Here is a 24,394-nt window from a genome sequence, read left to right as displayed (position 1 = left end):
CATAACCTCTAAAACGGGAGAAAGAGTCCAAAGGGCCGAGCAGAGCTTTAACTGATTGGAAAACCGAGGTGCCCATCACCAAAAATCTCCTTTTGGCTGACTTAGAGACAGTTTCTTTCTTTGTCTTTCCCATTTGTGCTTCCCCACTTCTTCTGGGACTGCTTCCCCTCTGGGTCAGATTAAATCTCTCTCCAGATGAGATGGGATATTATATTTAATAGAGAAAAAAACCCGCACCAGCACAGAGACACGAAAGCTCGAAGTTGCTCCCATTCCCACAGATGCAGAGTCCTGTGAGAGACCCGTGGGTGCTGTCTGGAAGAGATGAGAGACAGCAGGCAGGTTTTCTGCTCTTGTTGGGCTGCTGCGGTGTATGGGAAACAGGAATTTGTGCATGCCTGGTAAGCAAGCAAGTAAGCTGTTGTGAAGAAACACCAAACTCATCAGCCAAATTTTCCCCCCCCCCGCATTGGGACAGCTTACCAGACTTTGAAGTTTTGCTAGCCAATGAGTATTAGTGTGCTGTGACAGCTGGCAACGCATTCCAGTGGGTAAGTGATGGACTGGCTCTGGAGAGAGTAAAATAAATTATGAAGTGGGTGAAATTACAGCCCTCCAAATAACAGTCCAATGATTTCATTGGAATGGCTCTGTCTGGCAACGTATTCAAACACATACAGCTGGGCAGAACACAGAAACGCTCCTATATGAAATAGCCGCATGCATGGGAAAAGAGCGAGTTCTTGTTGCATAAGCGAGCCCAAGTCGGGAGACAGTGAGAGGGGATTTTCAAAATATGCGTGCATGAGAGCCAGCCACGTATGGTTCTATGTAAATGTAAATATCGGAGCCAGAGATGAGTACGTTATATATGCTGCTTAAAACCAACATCTTCAGGGTTCCTCGGATGTTCTGCTTGGCCTAGGGAATGTCATCTACCAGCTGAGTTGTCAAAGCACCAACGTATCCAAAAGACTCAATATTTATCTCAATAAGCACAATTTACATGGATAGTTTTGCGCCTGAAAACTTGAATAGGTAATGCAAATAAGAGCCCATGTCAGAGAATTTTCTGGGAACCAAAATGAAGTCAGGTACCTACCCCCCCATTTGGAATTAAATAGGTTTAGATAGCACCACCCTGCCAGGTCCCTTTCAAACTCTCAAAACCATGCCTCTCAAAATGCCTTTCCTGTGACTGTCAGCACGGAGTGGATGATACGGAGTTAGTTGCCTTCTTTTGTACCTGAGACTAGGAGGAGGGCTGGTGATGGACTTAGGCTGACTGACGGAGATGGAGGGGGCAGAGGAGAGGAGAGCGGCTTTTCGGGACAGGAGGTTTCCTGTTTGTACCTGTAGCCCATTCCACGAAGTTGTATATTCTGAATGTATCATCAACAAACGTCGAGCAGCCTGTTCTGCTAACATTTGTTGTTGTGTAGGATCTTATATTCTCCTTTTGTCAAATGTAGGCAATGTAATTTGTTTTTATCAGGGAAGGACTGTGGAGCTTAGCTCTGCAGAATCCATAAATCTTTTTCCGCCTCTGGATGGGATCCATGGAAGTGCAAAACGCCGCTATGAATAGATTTCATTGGAGGTGTATTTGCTTCCATCTCTCATCTACTCCCATTTGAACAACTGAGCAGAAGAACTGAAATCCATAAGAGTCCAAATGTTGAATTAATGTGTTTTCACTGATACAGAAAACACACGTACGAGGAATTTCTGCAACTTTTACATTTGGCCAGGGACGCTGAGGTCTGCGATGATCTACATCTGTGCAAAACCGTCTCCACATTTCCAGCTACTGCACAGACTGTGTACGCCGTGTGCGTGCGTGAGCCTTCGAGCTTTGGGCTGACCCCCTTGCCTCAGCAGCCGCTTCATGGTCCTTTCCCGCTGCACCGTGGTGACACTGAGCTCTAACAAACAGCTTCGTGGCTCATATGTCAGCTGCCTAAAAGAGAAAACTCTGCGCTGGGAAAATTTACTGCAAAACTCGCAGCTACTCATGTTTGTTTTGTGGTGGTTTTAATCACCATTAGCCAAAGTTAACGGATATATTGACTCTTTCAAAAAATCAGTTTCTTGCTATTGTTGAAAGTTTCATCAGGAACTTAAACTTCAGGAATAAACCACTCCTGGCCAATATGACATCATCCCATTTGCTCCCTTTTCATCATACACTGGCATGATGACTTTTGTCTTATTCCAGTGTAATTAATTTCTCTGATATAAGGTAATTACTACTTCTTGTCTTAGGAATACCTATGTGTCTGTAAACACATTCTTCTGTTTGGGAATCATATCTCCGATACTTCTGCTACTATATATCTACTAAATTAAAAACCAACCTAAATCACAAGAGATTTCATGTTAGCCCATTAAGCAACTCAAAGTGTATGTACTTTTGCAAAATCCTAGAGGACCCTACCAATATAAAATCTCTCTTGTGCCATCAAATTTCCAAGTTTAAAGTCTGGAAAAATGTTTTGATTACTCTTAATGGTCCTCAATACCGAAGGAGGAAAGGCTTGCAAAGAGGACGACAATCTTGAGATTAAAAAATATATATACATTGTAACCTTTTGTTTTCATTCAAAGTTAAACAAGAGGACTGAATAGCCCAAAAGGGAAGCTAAAACATTTCAGGCTGACTTCCAATGACAGAACGGTTGGGGCAGAGTTGTCTTTGCTGTTTCACTTCAATCGACATTCACTTTCTTTCCAAATTTTTCACTAAGCTAAGTAAAAATTATTCTTTTGCGATCTCCGCCCTTAATTTTTTTTTTTTCATAGGATCATTTATGCTGCCAATTTCCTTTGCAATACTGTGTGTTTCAGTTTCTCCTCTGCTCTCTTCCTGTTAGACCTCTTGAATACCGCTCCAGCTAGGAAGGCCAGGGATCATGAACTCACATGAATGCTTTGATAGTAGTCAGGAGCACTGAGAGCAGTGCTTCTGTTTATTTAAATAGAACATATAATTATTATCTTTGGTGTAGTTGCAAGGATTAAGATACTATTGGACGCCATCCCAGCCCTGCTGGAATCCTCAGTGGTTTTTAGGGTTTAAAATCACCAGGATGTTAATTTTCACTGAGAACAGTCAGTCTGGATAAGGAGATACATCTGTACGCTCTGTTTCAAGCGAGCAAATCGCTAGAAATATTCTGAGGGGCTGTTGCTGATATTCAGACGTGAAATAACAATGGGACAGTCACATTCGTTTCACTCTCCACCAGCTCTCTTCCGTAACATGCCTCTCAGTTAAGCTCTGTTCATCATGGTGTTATTTTTAGCCTGGTTTCCAAAGGAAACAAGGCATACGGGACTGTGTTGTCTGTCCGTCTGCTTATCGCTGCCTCCATAATAACGCACTATTGGCCAGTTTCAACCAAACTTGACAGCGGGATAAAAGTCCGCAGGATGTGAAGTAGCCGCCGGTTTCCCAGAAGCAGGTGGCCGATGGAGGGGCTGCGGTGGGAGCTGAGCAGCCGCCTGGTTTCTGGGGCTGGCCAGCACCTCGGCACGGCCGGCACACACACCAGCCGCGGCACCGATCGCCCTAACGCCAAAACTGTGCAAGGATATGGGGAAGGGATGGGCCATCAAGAGCCATCAGGAGCTGGCTTTCTGGGCTTCCCTCTCCGGAGTTTCTCTTTGACTTTCGTATCTGTGCGCAGAAGGAAACCTTCCTGCCATTATACCACTTCAGTTGGCTGCAACTTTTCATCTTACTGCATGTTACCGCTTACTTTACGCTAGACATTTTGACACCGTCCCAAATACAGACTTCAGTGTGCTAAGGCACAGATGAAATGCTCACGTTTCCCCCCATTCTTATGTTTGCCACCAAGCCCAGCTTCAGTTAGTCCTTTTGTTTTAAGGCCCGTGGTAAGAAAGACATTTGTTAAAAAACAACTTTCCAAAATGACACCTCTGTCAGGTGTCATTATTCCTCTATCAGGAAAAATTATAAATATGACCCCCAGTCCTACTCTGCTGCTGGTATTTAATTAGGTAAAACATAACAATGGAGAGAAAAAAGATCAAATTTCCACCAAGCGTCGCCTGCTACATTCGCAGAGGGTACAGACCAGCCAGTGGAAAAGGCAGGATCTTGACTGGCTGGCCAGGAATTAAGTCGACAGGGTAACTAACCCCAGGAGATGGCTGCTGGTGGAAGTCAGGAGGACCCCATCCTCCCCACCGGCTCGCATAGCGGAGCAGAGGCGCAACACTTGACGGGCAGCCAGGAACCCCCAGCCCCCCCGCTGCCAGGCTGGGCCATGGCCAGGTCCCTTCAGCCGCTCTCCATGACCAGGGAGAGGTGATGGAAGTGAAGCTGATATTCAGCCAGCATTAACTCTACCTGCCGGCGAGGGGGTCAGCAGGCTGCTTCGTAGCGCTGCCGTTGTCAGAAAGACCAAAACGTTTCAGTAGCAGTTCCTCTCCCCATCCCGTTTTTCCTCTTAGAAGAGCAATTTAGTGCTCAACAGCCTTATTCTTTTCATACCTCACCGTTGCAAAGGCAGGTAGCTTGGTTTGGCTGACCCAAAACCAGCGGGGAAGAGAAAAACCTCTGAGGAACCAGCAGCTGTCACATTCACGTACCTAAAGGAGACCGGCACTCCAGGAGCGGTTGTACAGAGGTCAGAGGGGTGCCCGGTTTGACATCCCCATGAAAAACTATTTGCGGTGTGTATAGTTTAAATATTACCAAGCTGGAGAAAAAGTCTATTCTTGCCGAAGTGAACAGACCTGGGAGCCTGCCTGCTTTGGGGCTGGTTATTTATTTATTTACTTATTTATTTCGGCTTTGGTTTTTAGTGGCAATCAAAAGCTTCACATATAGAAGCATAAACTAAAACCAGATTTAAGCCTTTAAAGTAAGCCAACAGCCTGAATTGCGCCATGCCTGCAGTTCTCATTACAAACCAACTGATGTTTACTCATTTGAAAGTGCAGCTTGGCATCTCTGGAATTAAAGCACTGGGAGAAAAGCTTCGCTGCTCAGTTCCCTCCTCAACAAACCAAGGAGCCTGCAGAACACGGGGAGGGGGGGTGAGAGATGCCCACTGTATAATGGTTCAGGGGGGTCTTTGTTTTTCTTTTATAACAGCTTATTTTGAGTCACCATAACACAGTGTCATCAAGTGCTGAGGCTGTTAGGTTCAGTGACCCCTTTGCAAAACATGGAGTTATTTTCCCAAATATTTATCTTATTAGCTGAAAATGTCTGTGCTTGATCTCTGACTGGAGCTACATTCTTGGAAGCAAAAGCAAAGTACTTTCAGCTGTTTGAAATAACTTTAGAAATGATTTTAGAAAAAAAGTCATACATGTATTTTGCAACGCCAAAAGAAAAAAAGGAATTCAGTTTGACAACTGGCTTGGGCAATGAATTCATGCAGATCTAGTGCCTTTGGTGGACTTGAAATAAAACAAGGATCTGCCAGGGGAAACATGCAACTTGTGCATTCACGTGAGGCGTATCTTTACCAGGTGCACACGAATGCATAGCTAGTGATAGCATGGACACAAGTACGCAAAAGACAACATAGCAATCAAAAAGAGAACCTGGCACCACAGTTGTGAGTTTTCATGCCTCATACCCTCTTTTAGTCTTGAGACAAGAGGGATTGGTGGGGCAGTGGAGGAAATAAATCTACTAAACTTGAGTGAAATGAGTATAGACTGGGAAGACCCAGATTAAATAAAGGTGAAGAAGTCTGGCGTGCATCCCAGTGGTTACCGAACCAAACAGGAATATTAAACAATTCTCTGCATTAAGGAAAGTAAAGTATGTTCATAAAATAGATGCTGGAAAATCTGGAATGACTTTCTCAGGCTTGAGTCCATATTCCCTTTTAAGTTGAGTGAAGAGAAGATGTGCCACTCAGTTTAGCTACTGAGCTAAACTTAGAAACACACCGTACACAACCTCACCACCATGCCCCAGATGACCATTAGCTATCGCACAGTGCACTCTGTGTCATCTGTTCTCTGCATTTCATATCACTTTAACAGAGGCACATTGGTTAACAGAGGCACATTATTTTTGGAGGTAGGGGTGGAGCGAGGAAGAGAACAAAAGAAGGAAACCCGAGTCCCAAGAACGGGGATAGTGCATTAAAAAAAGAAAAGCCACTCTAAAAAAGAGAGATGCTGTAATATGCTGGAAAGCAGTGATTGTCCTTAAAAACCTTTCTTCTGTATCTGGAATTTTCACTGGGAAATTAATACTGAAATTACTCCAATGAATTACTGAAATCTCCATATAAAATCTCCACTCAGGGTCCTGGCTCTTGCATTTGTGCTCATTAAAAGTGCAAAGATGTGAAAAACTTCTGGTCTTTTAATTTATGTGCTTGTGCCAAGAAGTTTTTGTGAAATATTTGTAGGGTGACTTTTTCTACTTTTTTCTCTCCAGATTTTTAAAAAAATCCTTGTTAATTGCATTTATAACATCATTCATTCAACTGAAAGAGGGAGAGGATATGTGAGATGACCCCTTCTTTCCACATGGGGAATAACTTGATCTGTGAAACTCTGCCAGAGGACATTATGGAGACCACTTTGGTCTTTTGGGGGACAGGCGTATGGGTGCTTCCTACGCTGGGTGGCTCAGGGAGGCCCTGCACGGCTGCTTGCCAAGGGCAGGGAAGGATCACACCCTATGCGCTCCATTACTTGCACGACTTGCGTAGGGGCATCTGTTCCCAGCCTCTGTCAGAGACAGGCTACGGGGCTACCCCGGCTGGGATCTGACCCGGCCTGACAGCTCAGCACCGTGCCTCTCAGCCAGGATCAGTCCCTGCCTCAGGCTCAGTAGCTCTTTAACGGCATTCACATGGCTTCAGGCCAGGACAGAGCAAAATCATATCTGGCTGGTGGAAGCGTACTGAGGAGGCGCATCCAGAATTACAAGTTTGACAAAACATGACCACCTGGACAAGACAGGTTCCTCCTCTAAAATGTAACCGGCAAAGAGCACCTCTCTCCATCTCCTCCACGGGATCTGTCTCTCAAAAGCCACAGAAAAGAGCTAAAGAACGTTGCAGTCCCTGGGGAAAACATCTGCTGTTGCACAGCACTTCTGCACTAGTGAATCTGCCCCAACCCTGCCTGGTGGCAACGCTACGCCCCGGCCTCGTGCCCGGCTCTGGTCCAGCACAGCTGACAACTGCGGGGCGAGGAAGCGGGCAAAGCATCCGTTCTCTTTTTCATTTAAAAAACTGTTATAGCATGAATTTTCTGCTGAAGGCCTGCTGCCTTTTCTAAGACGTACTTGTCCTGATAAAATGGAAAAGCCTGAGAGAGCATTTTGTCTCATGGTGGAGGTGGGGTTCAATTTCTGACCGGTATCGCAGGAAAAGTTATTAAATCATCCTCTCTGCAATATTATACAGCATTTGTGGACTGTTGCAACTGTTTCTTTGGCAAATGCTCAAATTAATATAAGCAATCATATTGTTCTAAGGTCATCCAGGAAACTAATAGCCTCCCTTTCCTTCTGACCCTCTCACCAGCTTCCTGCCTTTCCTGCTCTCTTCCTAATGCTCCTGGCTGATTTCAGCACAGCATTGCCTTGGGGAAGTGAGCTGCTCAAAGACTCCTGTTGCAGAGAATCCCTAATAAATAAAAAGTTCTTCCTGGAGCTCCCCCCTAGCCCCCTGAATGCAGCATCCTTCCTGAACACGGCCAAACTCCTCCTCCGCTCAGGGCCATAAACATATTGCTTGACCCTGATGGGATAGCAGCACTCCCAGGAATTTGCAAAGGAATTTGCTCCCGAGGAACCTTTTTGCTACACCCACAATTGCACCTCTTTGCGTCCCTCAGAGTACAGGGAAGAAGAGGGGTAAGCAGGCATTTCCCTGAGGGCAACTTGCTGGCCAACAGCAGGGGAAGTGATCCGTGCCCTTCATGATCTGCCATTACCTACCTTTCCAACCTCGTATCATGAGTCTTCTCTGCACAGGAGAATCAAGAGGAAGATTGGAGGGATACTGGTTGGTGACAGTTCACCAGGACCTCATGGCTCACCTTTCCAAGACAAAGCAAACCCCGCTAAGAACAACAAAAATTAGGGCATTACAGAGAAGGCTGCAGAGGGTAGTTGTCGGGCTGAAGGCTGGTGCCTGTCCCGTGAGACAGAAGGGAATGAAACGGGGCCAGCTGGCGACAGGGGTAAAAGGCAGCCGGATCTATCAGGGGAGCCATCAGGGGGGTGTGGGGAACATAGACCTGTGGCTGGCCTTTGAGTGGGACCTTGCAAACATTTGGAAGGGCGCCGATATGTATGTTGTGCCAGGGGCATGTCCCCAGGGACAGAATGACGATGAGCCAAGCCCTGAGACTGGCAGCGTGTTCACCTTGTTGTGCTGACCAAGCCACAAGTAATTGTGTTGATTAAACAAATACCCTGACAGAGCTGAGAAGAGCAGAGCAGCTGTAGGCATGTTGAGTGCCTGTGCTGATGGGAGCAGCTCCAGAGAGCAAACGGGGAGAGGAGAGCCGCTGGCATGTGAAGGGCTTGCTAGGAATGGGCCTACGGACATGAAACCGCAGCAAGAGGGAATGCATAGCCGGGCAAAGGGAGGGGGGAATTTCCATAGAGCACTTGAAGATCTTATAAAACATTCATTAAATTAGGTTTCCAGTGATTGTCAGCACTTGAATTATAAGGACCAAATGCAATTGAAAAACTACCTTTTGCTTTCATGTGAAATGGTAACTGCACATCAAACGTTTTAATCTTCTCCAATGACTAAATATGTGGAAATCTGTAGGTCTATTTATATAAAAACTTCCAAAGGATATGTTATCTCTGTGATTTACCCCCACTCCTTCCCCAAGGGATTTTTCTTTCATGTCTTCTTGCACCGTCTACATTTATTTACCAGTGAATATCACTTCAAATGAATTTAGTAGCAGGGATGTTTATAGAAATAGCACATTTTCAATGACTTGTGGAGAATACTTACAAAGTGAATGTTGTAAAACACAAGTGTGTTTACATTAGAAAACCAATAACAGACTGGTTAACAGCCAGTCAAGGCATGGAAGAAAATAAGAGACCTGTTCATCCGCTCCAAACCAGCCTACAGTCTTGAATATCAAAATGCTCTGTGGTAGTTTTACCTCTTTTGTGACAAACCTGTTTCCAAGTAAGCTCTAGACCAAGAATTTTTCACTGAAACTATTCAGAGGATCACTTGAACAATAATTTGAATAATCATTTGAAATTATCTTATTCTGGACGGAACGAAATAAAGCAAACTTTTTCAAATAAGCAATTTGCAATAACTTACTCAATTACCTCTAATCAAAAGTACATAGCCTGAAGGAGAGTAAAGAAAAATATCTCAAAGCAGCAATTAATCTGTTATGTTAATGAAAGGAACCATGTGTGACAAGTGTACAAAATGAACTTTCCCGGAAACCCTCGTCCATTCTTGTTCCGCTTTGGAGAGCAATATTTAGATATTAATTTCTTTGACAAGGAGCATTTGCTTCCAGATCATCCAGCTGTTTGGTGGTTAGAAAATAGGAACAATGTGACAAAAGAAGGGACAACCTCGTTGCCCTCTTCTGTAAGTGAAGTTTAATTTAGCTGATGAAGCTTACATCCCTTCCTGCCCTATGGAAGCCCTCTACCATCTGGCCATCAGGTTAAACTATGTAGCTGGCACCCAGAGTTTAGATAACTCTTTATGCTATATGAATGGGACAAAGAAAAGGACAGCAGCAAAGGGGTTTTAAACTCTTGACAGCAGACAGCATTCATGACCCTCTTCTGGCCTTGCCCTCATGCCTCGGCAAAGGGATGAAGCCTCTGTAACCCCTACCAGCGCACGTGCAACTCTGCAGCACCTCCTCCCTTTCCTTCCTCCCTCCCAAGTGAGACTGTTCAGCACGTCTGGTCTCTATTCATAAATGGCTGCAGGATGACTGAGGCTCTATTTTTTAGCATGCGTGCTATTGCTGAAAGTATTTCACAGAGCTTTCAAATGATGAGCAATTAGCTGACTTCGTTAGCCCCTCCATGACTCTGCCCACCCCGATTTGGAAGCAAAGAAAAGGCGAAAACAAGGCACTGACACTTTCTATGTTCTTCTCTTGATGCACCTGGAAAGGAAACATCAAGACATCAGGTTTCGCTGAATATTCAAAGAGTCCTTTTCAGTTTTTTTAGCAATGCTGTAGCCTTCTGGAAGTCAGATATGTTTTCTTATTTTGCTCTATTTTGAAAGCATAATTAACTGGGACCTAATTCTACAGTGCATATAGAAGACTGCTGAATCTGGGGCCAGTTACGCCTCTGCAGAGTATCTACAGTACCAAGAATCAGCTTCACTTGAAATACACGTATTTCTGCACGCTTAGAGAAACAATCAGATAGAACCGTTTTACTTCCAGCTGTAAGAAATCTGACATCTCAATTGAGGCAAACTGAAATGCTCACTGTAAAGGAAAAGTTGCCACAAATACAAATTAATGTCAACAACTCCTGGGCAAATTGGAAGTAAAGTCCTTATGCTGAGAGGAAGAGAAAAGGTCTAAAATGTACTGAAATGCAGGAATTATACTAAAGCCACCAAAATGGGAATATTTCCAGTATGGCATAGATGAACAGTATGGATTCACTCAACAGAGGAACCCCGACAAAATTAATACTGTCATTAGCCAGGCAGAGCATGTAGATGGACACAGTTGACATATTTTCAAGACAAGTAACACCCTTCTTCCTTTCTGTTCACCACAATATTTGGAAAGCTAACTTTTGTTCCTTGCCTTGACTTAAATTCCCTGAGGCCAAAATGAAATCAAAGTTCAATCAAGGAAGAGACAGCAAGCAGAAGAAAGGGGTACATACCGGTAAACGTGATCTCAAGTTACCCGAATACCCAGGGCAGAACCAGAACGCAGGTCAGAAGTAACATGAGGGCGTGGAAAGTCTGTGTTTTCATGCAAAAACTGGAAAACGATCAACACATTCCTCTCTCCAATTCATCAAGATAGAGCAGCTACTACAACACTAAAAGAAGCTCTGAGTGTCTCAGGTATATCAGGGGTGTTTTACAGAAGGACCTAGTAAGCCACCAGACACAGTGGTGGTGGTGTCAGGACAAGCCTAAGTGGGGAAAAGCAGGAAAGTCAAAACAAATATACTGAAACAGTGACTTTTAAAGCACATTAAACCCCTGACTAAAAGGTACCATTCAGAAATACAGCAGTATTTCTTTCTTACTTTTTAATCACGGACCACTAAATGAGCAGCTCTTAATCTATTTTAGCCAGCAGAGAAGCCATTCTGTGAAGGCTTAACAAAACTTTCCTGTCTTCCCAGTACCTTGCCAATTTTCAGCGAGGCCATGAAGGGAAAGGGCCATCCAGCCATCATCCCGCTAAAAGCAGAGAGCTGCTTTTAGTTATGCGTTGACAAGAAGGAAGTTGTTACCCAGAGGTCAACTTGTTAAACAGCTGTCCTAGGAAATATCGTTTAAGACCCTAAAGTGACTTTGTCCAACGACTGCTTGTGGGGGGACGCTGCTACTGCCAGCAATACTGCAACCACTCCAAAAGCAACACACTGGAAAAAACAAGTCCCAGCATCCAGCCAAATGCGAGATAAAAATTCCCCTTCCAGAGCCCTGCAGAGATGGCAGAGACGGATTGCTAATGTCTAGAAGGAGTCACTGAACTGGTGGTTTCACCGGTGCACAGATTTCCCCCCAGCTGTCGTACCAGTACACCACCCCAAACCGAAGGAGGCATTGACCTAAAAAAGAATCCTCTGGATCCGTAATATTCCCTTTTCCAAACCTAAACCAGACAGTCGTGTCGTGTTCCAGCCCAGTTTCTAAAATGAATAATTACATTCTTCAGAGCTTTGCCATATAATTATGGACACCTTTAGAGAAACCAGATATCCTTGTAGTTTTGGATTAAACTACTTGCAGAATGTTTACACAGAGTACAGTTATCTCCTGTTGTTAAACCTAAATAAAGTAGACATCGCTCACATAAAAAGAAGAAAAAAACTACTCTTTTTCAAGGACAATTTATGATTGTGGGGATCTTCAAGGGTTCTGAAAATCCAAGAGAAGTACAGACATTTAAAAGAGTACAATTAAGAGGTGAAAACAGCATTGCCGAAAGTATCCCTATTTTACTAACACAGTACATGCAAATGAGAACACTGCACCCTTGTTTCTTCAAGCCAAAAAACCCCTTCATGCTAGATGAAAGGAGTTTCTAAATTACAGCTATAAGTTTTTAACAAGAGTTCACAAGGTTTCCTTCCTTAAAAACTGTTTAGATAAGGTGCTTTAAAACAGAAATTCACCCTTTCTCGGGTTCAAACAAGATCGTAGTTTCCTGTCATTCCAAATTTCTCTGTACCTCTGTAGAACCACCACCGCTTGTCCTCAGCAGCGAAGGTTCACCACCAACTAACAACCCGGCTGGTGTCTCACCCACAGGATGGGATCATCGGGACACTTCACACGTTCGAGACGTAGCATTTCCTTGGATGGGAAGGCAGGTAGAGTTAAGCATAAAGAAAATAAGGGGGAACAATATCCATGCAAGGCCATCTGGATAATAAGCAGTGGTCTCCCTAACATTTGTTGCTGTACCCGTACACTTGAAAACCAAAACTATCTGCCAGAAACTAATTGCCACACAGTGCCACCAGTTTACCTGAGTTACCACTGTACAGGGCCAGGAAAGAAATCTGTGGCAGTGTCAGCAAAGTCTCACGTCGTGCCTTGGCGAGAAGAGCTGTAGAAGATTGTATGTCCGCCTCTCCGTCCCTCCCTATTTCTGAGTCGTAATTTCGCTTCGTCCGTCAAGTGAGAGAACGGTGGAGCATCAAGGTCTGCAGCCTTCAGGAGTAAGAGGTGGGGGGATGAGGCTCGCTGGAAAGCTGCTCACATTTCATTCAAGTAATCCTGTCTGCTTCCAGGCAGATTTCAGAAAAATATCAGTGTTCTCCTGAATAGCTTTAATGGGATTACCTTTAAGGCTTCTCTAATAAGTGGTGTTATTAAGTTGTCTGGCTCATACGGAGACTTACGCATAACCACTGGCACTCCCCCTTTTTCCTGGTTTTGTTACAAATTGGAATTAGTGTCTACTTGGTGTTGGGTTTCGTGTTTTAAAGAGGATTCGGTTAGGGGAAAATCTTTTGGGTAAAGCCCTTTTTAAAATTTTGCCTATGTTAAAAAATCCCCTTCTTTCAGCCTACAAAACACGTCCTAAAAGGGATTAGAGATGCTGTTCAGTACAAATCTGCCAGGAAGTCCAAATCAAGATTTCACAGATCAAACACCGGTGCAAGTGATTGCAAAGGCCTAAGATTTTGCAGGAAAAAGAAAATTATCTCAGACTTCTGAAGTCAGTCTGAAAGTCCAGTAGAAATTAAAAAGAGTGGGCAGAGTTTGAAATGATGTAATTCTTTCAGCCTTTCAAGGTGAGTCATTTAAAAAAATATTTATATTTAAATCACTCTATTTTTTTAAAAGTGAATGCACTTAGAGAGCATTGACTAGAATGTTTTGAACTTGATGGAAAGTCTCTCTAAAAGTGAATGAAAAAAAGACTATTAAATTCAAGGAGTTCTTGATTCGATCCCTTCAAAATAAATTAAAAAAAAAAAAAACCCACATGTGGTATCCTAAGACCAAAACACATTATGATAACATGAATGAAGAATTGTTAAAACACAGGAAAGATTCACTCCCATGAAGACAACCCATGGAAATGACATAAAAGCCCAGAACTACTGTATCCAGATAAAGTTTTATCGAAGGAAATTCCCCAGGGTACTACGTCTAAAGGGCCTACGCTCTTGTGGGGCATTCTGCAGCAGTCATGGTGATCATCAGGAAGGTTACAGCTGTGTTGGTAGTGTTGACACCTTCAACGTCAGCCTCATTTACCTGTGACAGGAGGCAAACGGGCCCTGACTCCAGCACAGTAACTGCCAGCGAGTTTTAGCGCAAGGCAATTTGGTTTCCCTCTTTTACAGCTTGATCCTCCTCCACCTCTGCTGGCAGCAGAACCTTTTGTTGACTCTAAAAGGTGTCTACTTTGAATAGTTTCATGTGGCATTGCTGAGGGAGGCAGAGCTGTTGATTGCTTCAAAAGCTTTTTTTAATTCTGTTTTGATCGCTAGGCTTAAGGGAGAAGATGCTCTCTACATACTTACTGTCAGTTAAAGTTTTGGTAGGCATTTGGATGTGGAGACCAAAACCCTAAGACAATGAGGTTTTAGGCAAAGATTTTTTTTTTTTCTTCATTATTTATTGCCTTAGAAAAACAAGGAACGATGATTTTTCTTTGGGGTCTCCATCTTGATACGTGGGACCTCATATGAAGCTGGAACTTCAAGTGGGAGAATGCTAATGCAGCACAAGAAACCTGCGTGGGCTTTGTTTTTCACGTGGGAAATAGCACAGATGAGTTTTAAAACTGCAATAAAAGTAATTGAGCAATTGCCAAGACTTGTAGTCATGATCCCAGGATTTCACTCACTGAGCAAATACCCTTGAAACTCCCATTATGGTTTGTGAATCAGCCGCTGTCTTACTTTCTTAGAGATATCATCACTACAAATAAAAATGTTGAATCCCCGGGGAGATCAGAAAATTCTAGTCTCTGTTCTCAGGGGCTCGTATTTTCTGGGGTGTGCATGGGTTTCCTGCTCTGTTTCTCGGAAATGGAAAAAAGGGCCTTGGGATTTGCTACACCGACCAGCCTCCTGTTTTCTCAATATACACCTGACCTTTCCTAACTAGCTGGTCGAAGGAGGAGTTCAAAACACAAGAAACCACACTCTGGCAGCCCTATACCTTCTGCTCAGCATTTTATGCTGTGAGGAATTTCGTTGCTGTTAGTGGGACTCCTCATGCAGAAAGGTGTTTTTCAGTATGCGTAGTGCCATCAAAATCTCACCCTACGTATATCTAGTGTTGCGTGAGATATCCTGTACATTATCAGTTCACCTTAAGGATGCCAATAATCAAGGAAAACATATTCTGAAACTGTATGATTCTGAGACTTCAGGACACATTTAAACGACTTCACCTCTTTACGCAGCATAAGGTGAAATCATTCTTTTTCCAGTTGCATTGGAAAATCTATTCCTGCCCAGGTTTTCTGTGTTTTTCTAGTGACTCCCAAGGGACATTACCAAACCAGCATCACTGCCGAATTTCCAGGCAAATATATGGGGCCCTGAGGTAAAACGGAGCTGCTCGAGAAAACGAGTGCTTTTTTTGGGATGACTCCTTTCAAAACAGCATTATTACTATATTTGAAAGATCAAAGAACTGTTATCCATCATTCATTTTTCACTGAATTCTCGATATGTATATTTAAACAAACAAATAGTGGAAGAGCATGAAAAATAAAAACATAATGAGTAAAATTTTCATAAACACCTAAGGAACTTGGGTCCTAAGGAACTACATTTTGCTTTAAAGAATGATTTATACATCATAAGCACACTAAAACCCATCTTCAACAATTTTATGCTTGTGATTCAAACAAATTTTCATCGGTTGACCTGTGTTTCTAAACGGATGGTACAAGCACTGAGTCATTTCTGAAAGCAGTTCAACTTTTTCACTCAATGATCTAAGTATATTTACGGACACAAAGTTTTATGTATCTCTCTGATATTTAAGCACCTTTGTTGCACATACTGCCGTAGACAGAACATTACGGTTGTTCATTTTTTGGGTGTGTTAGGAGTATTGTGGCAAGAAAAGGGTTATATTTACTTGCAGAGGTAAATGGAGAACATTTTTATATTAGGCGATACTTTCTCCCAAGGGGAAGAAGCTGGCTATGATCAAGAGAAGCTGGGGACAACCACTGGCTGTGATAAATGAATATACAGAGATGGCAAAGGAAGGCCTTGTTGCTAAAAATTCTTTTGTTGTAATTCAAAGTGTCGAGATGCAAAACTCAGCAGGACTGTTCCAATACCTGATCAAGTTTAGGATGCTCTGATGACCTTTCTCATTCTTTTGTCTGTGAGAAGGATGGAAAGTCACAAGTATGAGTAATAGAAATGTCTTTCACCAAAAGGACTCTAAGTCTAGTCCTTTTTTAGACATGCTAAAAAATTTCCCTCTCTGTTCCTCACAACCCGTTTAGATTCCTAATCTTCATGTGGTGCCTATTAACAGAGCATAAATATGGAATGTTAAATCTCTGTGTATCCCGAGCTATCTACAGCCCTGAAGGATTCAGGAAAAATTAAACAAGAGAGTAGGCAGACTTCCAGAAATAATACAGCTTTAACAAACACATGAAATATTTATAGAACATGTAAAGAACAAAGGAAATGCAGCATTTCCTCCACGTACAATTTCTATCAGTGTTTCAGGAATACTAGTCCCCTTCCATGTTGCTACTCTGAGGAGAGGGACCACAGCTAATACACCTAATAAACTCTTCTGGATTAACCTGATTTTGTCAAGAATACACATTCTAGTGACATATCAACTGCAATCCATAAGTGCTTTGTTACTTTAGTTAAGTTTTTGAAAAAGGAATCTTATAGTAAATCTTTTGGCTGCAGATAGGTGAGGCTTACTGGTAGCAAAACCTGCAGTGGTGAAGTAATTGCATATTGCATTTTGTAACCACATAATGTTAACTGAATATGCAAAGTGTCTGTTGCTATAACAGCAAATACTGGCGTAGTGTAACCTATAGGGAAAAAAAAATATATGCATGACCAGTGTCTCATTCAGATACCTTGGGCCACACAGCATTTCTGTAATTAATGGACCATACAATATTGCGGAGGACATTCTAACATTGAATCAGTAGATTGGTCTCACCTAGCATGGTGTGTGTAGGATTGCTCAGTCCATTTTAAAATGGGATATTACAAAATAGCAGGCACTTTAGAGAAAGTTTAGGTGTAGGGTTGCAAGACAAGAAGGACGGTTATGGGTCCAGGGACTTGACCTGATTGGCATTTCCGCTGTCAAAAGTTTAGCAATCTTCAGAATTATTTTGAATATTATTATCAATGCCAAAGTTTCCAGACTTTTTTATTTAGTTCTGAGAACATTTTTAATAATTAAGCTTTTGTACCTCAAGATTTAAGCCATGATCTATTAGAGATGCAGATGAGGCCAATTGTGGAAGGTAAATGACCCTACATTTGCGTGCAGCAGAATTCTTGTATGGCCTCCAGTAGCGCTTGTGGTGGGATGTGGAGTACCGGACCAAAGGTAGCTCAATTCAAGACTGAAAAGCAATGTACGCCCATTTTTGCATCTATTAAATGAGGCACAGAAAAGTTAGGCAACTGTAATTTTAAGGACACTCAGTGGTAGAACAGAAGAAAGCCTAAATTGTCTTCTCAGTTACGTAGTTCCTCAAATTGGGTATTAGGTATTTGGAGAGCAAATAAAATGGAACCCTAGGGTGAGAGGGGAGAGACCCAAGCTGGAGCTCGGGGTTGGAAGAAAGATTTCTTCAGGGTGTGTGGATGGAGCCCACTGCTCTTGATGGTGAAGCTGAAGTTCTTTAGGGTGCTTCTCTGAAGCTTGCCTAGAGTTTCAAAGGCTCACCAACCCAGATTCCTACAGTTTATCCAACACCATGGGGAGCTGGAGATGACTGTCATGTAAGTGTGAGAGGATTAGCTATAGATAGCTCTTCTGCTCGTGCCTCCCTCTCACCTGACAAGGCAGGTCTAGTTATAAAACAAGATTAACTTTCAGGCAAAGAGTTCCCCAGCTTCTACTGAGTTATGATGCTAGGTTTAAACAGTGTGACGGTTTATTCTCAGGACACTTAATGTCTTAACTATATTGTCTAGGCACTGCTTGAGAGATGGAAGAATCTCATTTCCACATTAAAAATACTCCTATAATAATGAACCAGGCCAATCTGAAAGTCTTATTCTTACAAGCACAGGAGAACAAAAGTCTGGGTTTTTTAAATTATATTTTATTTATTTTTAAAGAAAAAAAAACCCACACCACCAAAGGAGAAGCCATGGCCTCTACAAATGTTCACTCTCCTGATAAGACAAAAACTGAAGGTAAAAATGTTCTTCTCTCCCAAATAACAACCCAGGACAATCAACAAGTCATAGAAAGGGACCCTAAGACTCAGTTTGTCAGCCAGAGACTCTTGCATGAGCAGGTTGGAGCTAGTGAACTTCTCCCAGTGCTCTTTGGTGAGCCAGTGTTCTGTACTGAGCCATCTGCAAATCCATGTATAGCTGTGGCTGTTCAAAGCTTAAGCCCCACACCAAAGCTTTCTTAAAATTCTTGATCTCAAAAAACCAGCCAAAAAAGGCAAAAAGGTAGAAACGTGGAGCCAAAAGCTGACCTGCACTGAAAAGTTTGAGCTTCTTTTCAATATATCTAAAAATGACTATGGAAATAATTACAACAAATAACTATTTGATTTTTCATGTAAGTCAAAGATTATATACAAACATACTTAGAATCTCTCTTGCCTGGGCTAATGGAAATCTTTAGGCAACTTTAATTTAGCTGCTGTTAACATTCCTGCTACAATAGCGTCAAGTGCAAAGTGTGTTGTAAATACTAGAGCTGTTTATAACCTGAAGGGCAAATTCAAATCCTGTTTAATTTCCTTACCGTTGTTCATAAAACAGTCATTTCAAGAATAGAAGCATGATGTGCAAACATAGCAAATCTCTCACTTTTATCATCACATCAGACCGAAACAGCCCTCTTTTCCAGCTTCACTACCATTTTTGGAAGTGAGAGAAAATTTTGTTCCTAGTGATGGAAAGGGACTCCTGACAATCCAGAGCTGCCCGGGCTTAACAACAACAACAACAAGTCTCTTTCAGATTTCACAGATGATTTGTTTTAGTACTTCTTGGCATTGAAAACCATGAGTGGTTGCTCATCACATTACCCTTGCTAATTGGAAAGGCACCACAGCAGCATTGTGGCTGGTGGTACTGGAGGTTTGCTGGCACTCGAGAGCAGGAGAACCCAAGGGACCCAGCAGAGAAGTCAACACTTTCTTGACAAGGAGCTTGCTAAAAATAAGTGGTTGTACACATTCACAGAGATCCAGGCCTAGTTGTGAATGATTCATGCACATGGAAAGGAGCCAGATTTGCTGGATGCATTAGGTCGTTGCAATTAGCTCATGAGCTGCACTTCTCATGCTGAATGGTGCAAACATGTTCTGGAAAATGGAGATATGGCTGGAAAGTTTTAGCAGGGCCTGTTGCGACAGGACAAGGGGGAATGGCTTTAAATTAAAGGGGGGTAGATTTAGACTAGATATAAGGAAGAACTTTTTTACGCTGAGGGTGGTGAAACACTGGCACAGGTTGCCCAGAGAGGTGGTGGATGCCCCATCCCTGGAAACATTCCAGGTCAGGTTGGACGGGGCTCTGAGCAACCTGATCTAGTGGAAGATGTCCCTGCCCACGGCAGGGGGGTTGGACTAGATGACCTTTAGAGGTCCCTTCCAACCCAAACTATGATTCTATGATTCTATGAAATAATTTGATACCATTATTACTCTGAGAGACTATGGAACGTTTAGGATGTTTGACAATAATATCTAATCTACTGTGGGATTTATAGACAATCTTAACACAAGTCTAGAAACCAGGACTAAAGCAGAAGATAGAACAGAAGATGACCCTTCATTAGCAAATATATATTTAAGTTGCATCCTTCAAACAAACTTCAGACAAAACATGGAAATCTATTAGTAAAATACTAGTGAAAATCTTGGGCCAAACTGGGATTGTGGATGCTCCCTATGTCTAAAATAACTCAATTAACTTCTGTCTGGCTCTCTGATTGTTAAAAGTTCTTAAAATACTGTGCCCATTTGCCAATTTATCAGTCATCATTTTGATAGTCAAACTGCTAACTTTTATTCTAGCTCAAGGAACTAATTTTTTTTTATACTGGAGATATTGTTGGACCACCTGATTGGTGATTAGGTCTGTAGTCAGTGCCTTTTAGCTGTGTGAAGGAAAGAGAAACATTAAAATAATGATAAAGGTTTAGTTAAAGATGACAGAGTTCATTTGAAAACCCTGTCATTCTCTAGGTAAACTTTCAGAAGTACTTCTAAGGGAGGATCATTTTGTTATCTATTTGTTATGGTCTGCTTTTGCAGCAATACTTAAGCCTAAATGGACTGGATTAAGAACAGATTTCCAGCTTTTTAAAAGATCTTAGCAGTTTGCCATGCAAAGAAGCAAAGCTGGAACAAAAATAATCTGTAGGAGATAAAATATCATTTGCAGCTCTTGTTTTCCATGCTGTCTGCGATTAAACTATATTTAGGTGAAAATAGGGCCTTTTGTATCCAGTTCTTAGTTGTTCCTCTTTGTGATGCCCCTTGCAAGGTCACAGCCTATCGTTATGATGACACTGTCTGTTGCCATGGCAACGCGTCTGCATTCCCGGACTGGGCACGCCAAGCTCAGAACGGGATCGCTTGAGAGAAGTTTGGTTGTGAGGGTTAAAGCCCTTATTTAGTCACTGACGGTACTGAAAAATAGCAAATGTAGCAAGAAAAATGACCTGCGAAAAGAAGATGGAATTATCTGCAGAAGTACCTACTTCAAATTTACCTCCACAGAAAAGGCCCTCAGTAATTTATTAATGGGGTGTTTGCATGTAGCTCATGCTTTTAAAATGAGAGAAAGAATCCATCTCTTTCTTGGAAACATATGTTTCGTTTCTGAAACTTGCAAATCTTTGAGCTGCCTGGACAACAGCACGTGTCAGGATGGAAATTCCTTTGAGCTCCTCTGCTCTCATCCCATCCCGGAGCCTGGACTGGGCGAACAGAGCCAGGAAAAGCAAGCCTTCCTTCAGGCGGTGCCCGCGTTTCTCCCAGTTCGCACTATTTAGGCGTAATAACTCCCACTGGGTGTCAGACCCTTTGCAAGCTGGGTCTGCAAGAAGGATGATGCCTGCTCTCGCAGAGCACTGGGGAGGAGGACGTCTCTTGAGAAACGGCCATCCTGCCGCCGTCTGCACCGAAGGAGCGTGCTGATAGGCACCGGGCCTAAAATGTTATCTTGCTCCTGGAAAAGGACCAGCTAAAGTATATTAATGCCATGTACAGCCTTAGATGTAGGTCATCAGACACTGGGAGCCAACAAAATGCTATTGTTGCACTTTCTCCTTCCTAAATCACAGACACAACCTTGTTCTCCAGGAGGAGGAACTATAAATATGATAGCCTAAAAAGATTATTGTCGACTAGCACATACGTTGATTTGAGTCTATGTAATGGCACCTTTGAAGTGATTTTAGAAAACAACAATGAACAGAAAACATAACAGATTATGGATGAAAATTACATTTACTATATCCCATAGACGATGCATTTCTTTCTGTATAATGATCTGCAGATGTCTGCTTATAATGCAGGTTAAAGACAAATAAGGAACCTCTTAACTGTTTGCTCCTTGTGTTCAGCTGCTTGCAATTTGTAAATAATATACAGTACAAGTACACTGGGTAAAATCCTGACCCCTGCTAAAGTCAGTGTAAGTGTTGCTGCTGAGCCTCAACAGGGCCAGCATCACCCACACTCTGTTAATTCCTGAAAACAGCCTGCAATGTGTTTGAATAAAACCCTGGGCTCTGCAGAGACATTTATATCATCTCCGTTGATGTGAGAAGAATGACGGGATTAGTAATAGAAAACCCAAACAACATGCACCAGTTTTTGACAACTACTCCGTTAGCCCAGGTCACACATGCAGCACGGGTTCCGGCAGTATTTCAGAGAGATACTGTTTGGTTTGAAAGCCACGGCTCCTTTCTGTCCAGACCCATTAGTGGAAGAGGTTATTGGCCACAAGAGACGGCGCCTACGGACACCGACAGCGCAGCAGCGGCCGGTGACCCGCTATCGCCGACCGTGCACAGACACTGCCCTGCGCCCTACGTGGGCAATGCCAGCACAGGCAGAAGCAGCAGCAACGTGCTTTATGACGTGGGAAACTCTGAGGAGAGGATGCTGTTCGCCTTTTTTAAACCTGCAGATTTGTTTGAGGCTATTAAACAGCTACTCCAAGGCCTAAGGTACCAGCATCTGACCAGGATATTTTAAAAACGAGTGACTGGAAGGAATAATCACTGCACAGAGTTTGCAGAATGGCTAATGTCTTGAAATGAGCTATGCTGGAGAAACTGGAAATAAGGCTATAATAATGTTTTATACTGTGCTTATTTTTATGATCCCTGCACAGCATATTGGAAGCAGCTGTGAGATTTTTTGAACACGGGGAAAATGTGATGGACCTATTTATTAAAGGGGGTTAAGAGCCCCAGGTGGTCTGGAGATTTAAAGACCAGGAAATACCAGAGACAAATGGGAAAACAGGATGATCTAAGCCATACCAGTTGAAATAGATTTTGATGATAAGGCACAGTTATATATCTTACAATCTAAGATGGATATGTCATGGTAGGGACAGCATTACTGAACGGTATTAAGGGCGATAATTACATAGCCCTCTTTCCAGAGATTATATGCCCTCTCCACGCAGATTCACCGATCCTTGCTACACGCTGCTGGAAAACCTGCAATTTTTTAAAAGCACACAAATACCTGGCATTTTTATATCCCACAGTTATAAAGTCATAATAATTCATAGACTTCATGTGAGAGTGTTTCCTTGCCTGGAGTGGAACCCTGAGGAGTCTCAGCACATTCAGATCAACACAAAAACATGGAGTCAAGTTCTGTCTTCACGTAATACATGGACGTTGCCGCCTAACACCGAAAATCAAGCTTTCCTTTTCGTATCAATCTTATTCTGTGGGAAACACACGTGAAAGAGAGAGGCTTTTAAAATGTGTTTTAGTCCATCGTGCATCTGTAGCTCATCTTGCTCTGGAAGCCTACGCGTTTTGCCATATTACTGGACTTTATCCAGCCTGATAACAGAATTTCGTCATTTATACTTATTACTCAAGGAACTGTTTAGCAAGACAATTGTGAATGCCTACAGAGAACTTACAGATAATCTCCACATATCTGAGTTGAAGCAAATCTGAGTGGAAACTGCTGCAAAATTTAGACAGCAGAATAAATACAAACCCGATGTACGTCAACTGATTTCAGAGCTCGTTTTGTGGGGCCACGGCATCGTGCTGAATTTTATGCCGTTTAGTCTCCGTTGAACTCAGCCAAGCGTTCTGGGTAAGTACCAACAGAAAGGCTAGTATTTGGCCAAACTGAAGGCAGCGGGAAAGCTGCCACCCACTTCAGCGAGGCCACGATTTCACCACAGATATTTTGACTGCCTACACACACATAATGATGCCACACAACTCTCAGCCTACAGTCTGCCTCACAGGCATATCTGCTGCCGGCTCTTTGTTTGTTTGCAAACAGACTCAAAGCAGCATCACCTACACAAGTTTTCATTAAGCGGGTCAGCAATGGACCATTATCACTCCCACGTGCAATAGGATTCAGCGTAAAGCAACACACTCAGAATGTCCAGCTGGTTACTCATTTTCGTACTCTCTGGAAACAGCAATACATGGTTTATAGTTGATAAATAAAGCCTAGTTACAGTGGAGTGAGTCTGCTCAATATACAGAATCTCCATTGGACCCGGAAGGTCTGGGAGTTTCAGCTCCTAGTTGGGATGAGAAGCGGAGTCCCTGAAATTTGTTGCGGAGGAAGAATTCTGACAAAAACGTTAACTACAAAAGCATGTAACTGTGTGAATACGGTGGGGCTGCCCCAAAACCACAAACCTGGCAGCTCCAGGGACATCTCCTGCTGGAACTAGCCTGAAACTGTTGTCCCTGGAAGCCTAGGACTTAGGCAGATATGCTGTAGCCCACCAGATACGATGCCAACAGAGAAGTCCACCCCAGGCACTTGCCTTTTGAACCCAGGTGGCATTTTGATCAGTATTTCAATGGAAATTCATGCTTTGACCAAAAATCGCTTTTGTTCTGAATAACTTCAAGAAGAAATTCGTTTTCATACATACATAGCACTAAATTATTTCTTTCAAGGAAAAAATGATTCTAGTGATAATTTCTTCTGAAAGTACTCATATACTGGATTTACACCACTGAGAAATGCAGAATCAATCTCTCTTATAAAATACCGCTGTTTAGTAATTGCTTGCTGAGATAACCCAACAGTTATATTCCTTCCAGACATTTAAAAGCAGCTGCTCAGCTATCGCAATTTCATACTAGAGCAGTCTGTGCAGGTCCTGGCAAATAGACTGATGTTCTGGATGACCAAAAAGCTGCTTGGTATTCTCTCTATCAAGACTGCCTTGTTCACAACAGACAAAAATAAATCCTCTGTCCTTTTAGTGCTGGAAACTTGCTATGAG

The sequence above is a fragment of the Aptenodytes patagonicus genome, chromosome 4 (genome assembly GCF_965638725.1).
Source record: "Aptenodytes patagonicus chromosome 4, bAptPat1.pri.cur, whole genome shotgun sequence".
Taxonomy (NCBI): domain Eukaryota; kingdom Metazoa; phylum Chordata; class Aves; order Sphenisciformes; family Spheniscidae; genus Aptenodytes; species Aptenodytes patagonicus.
Note: the sequence above shows the minus strand (reverse complement) of the source record.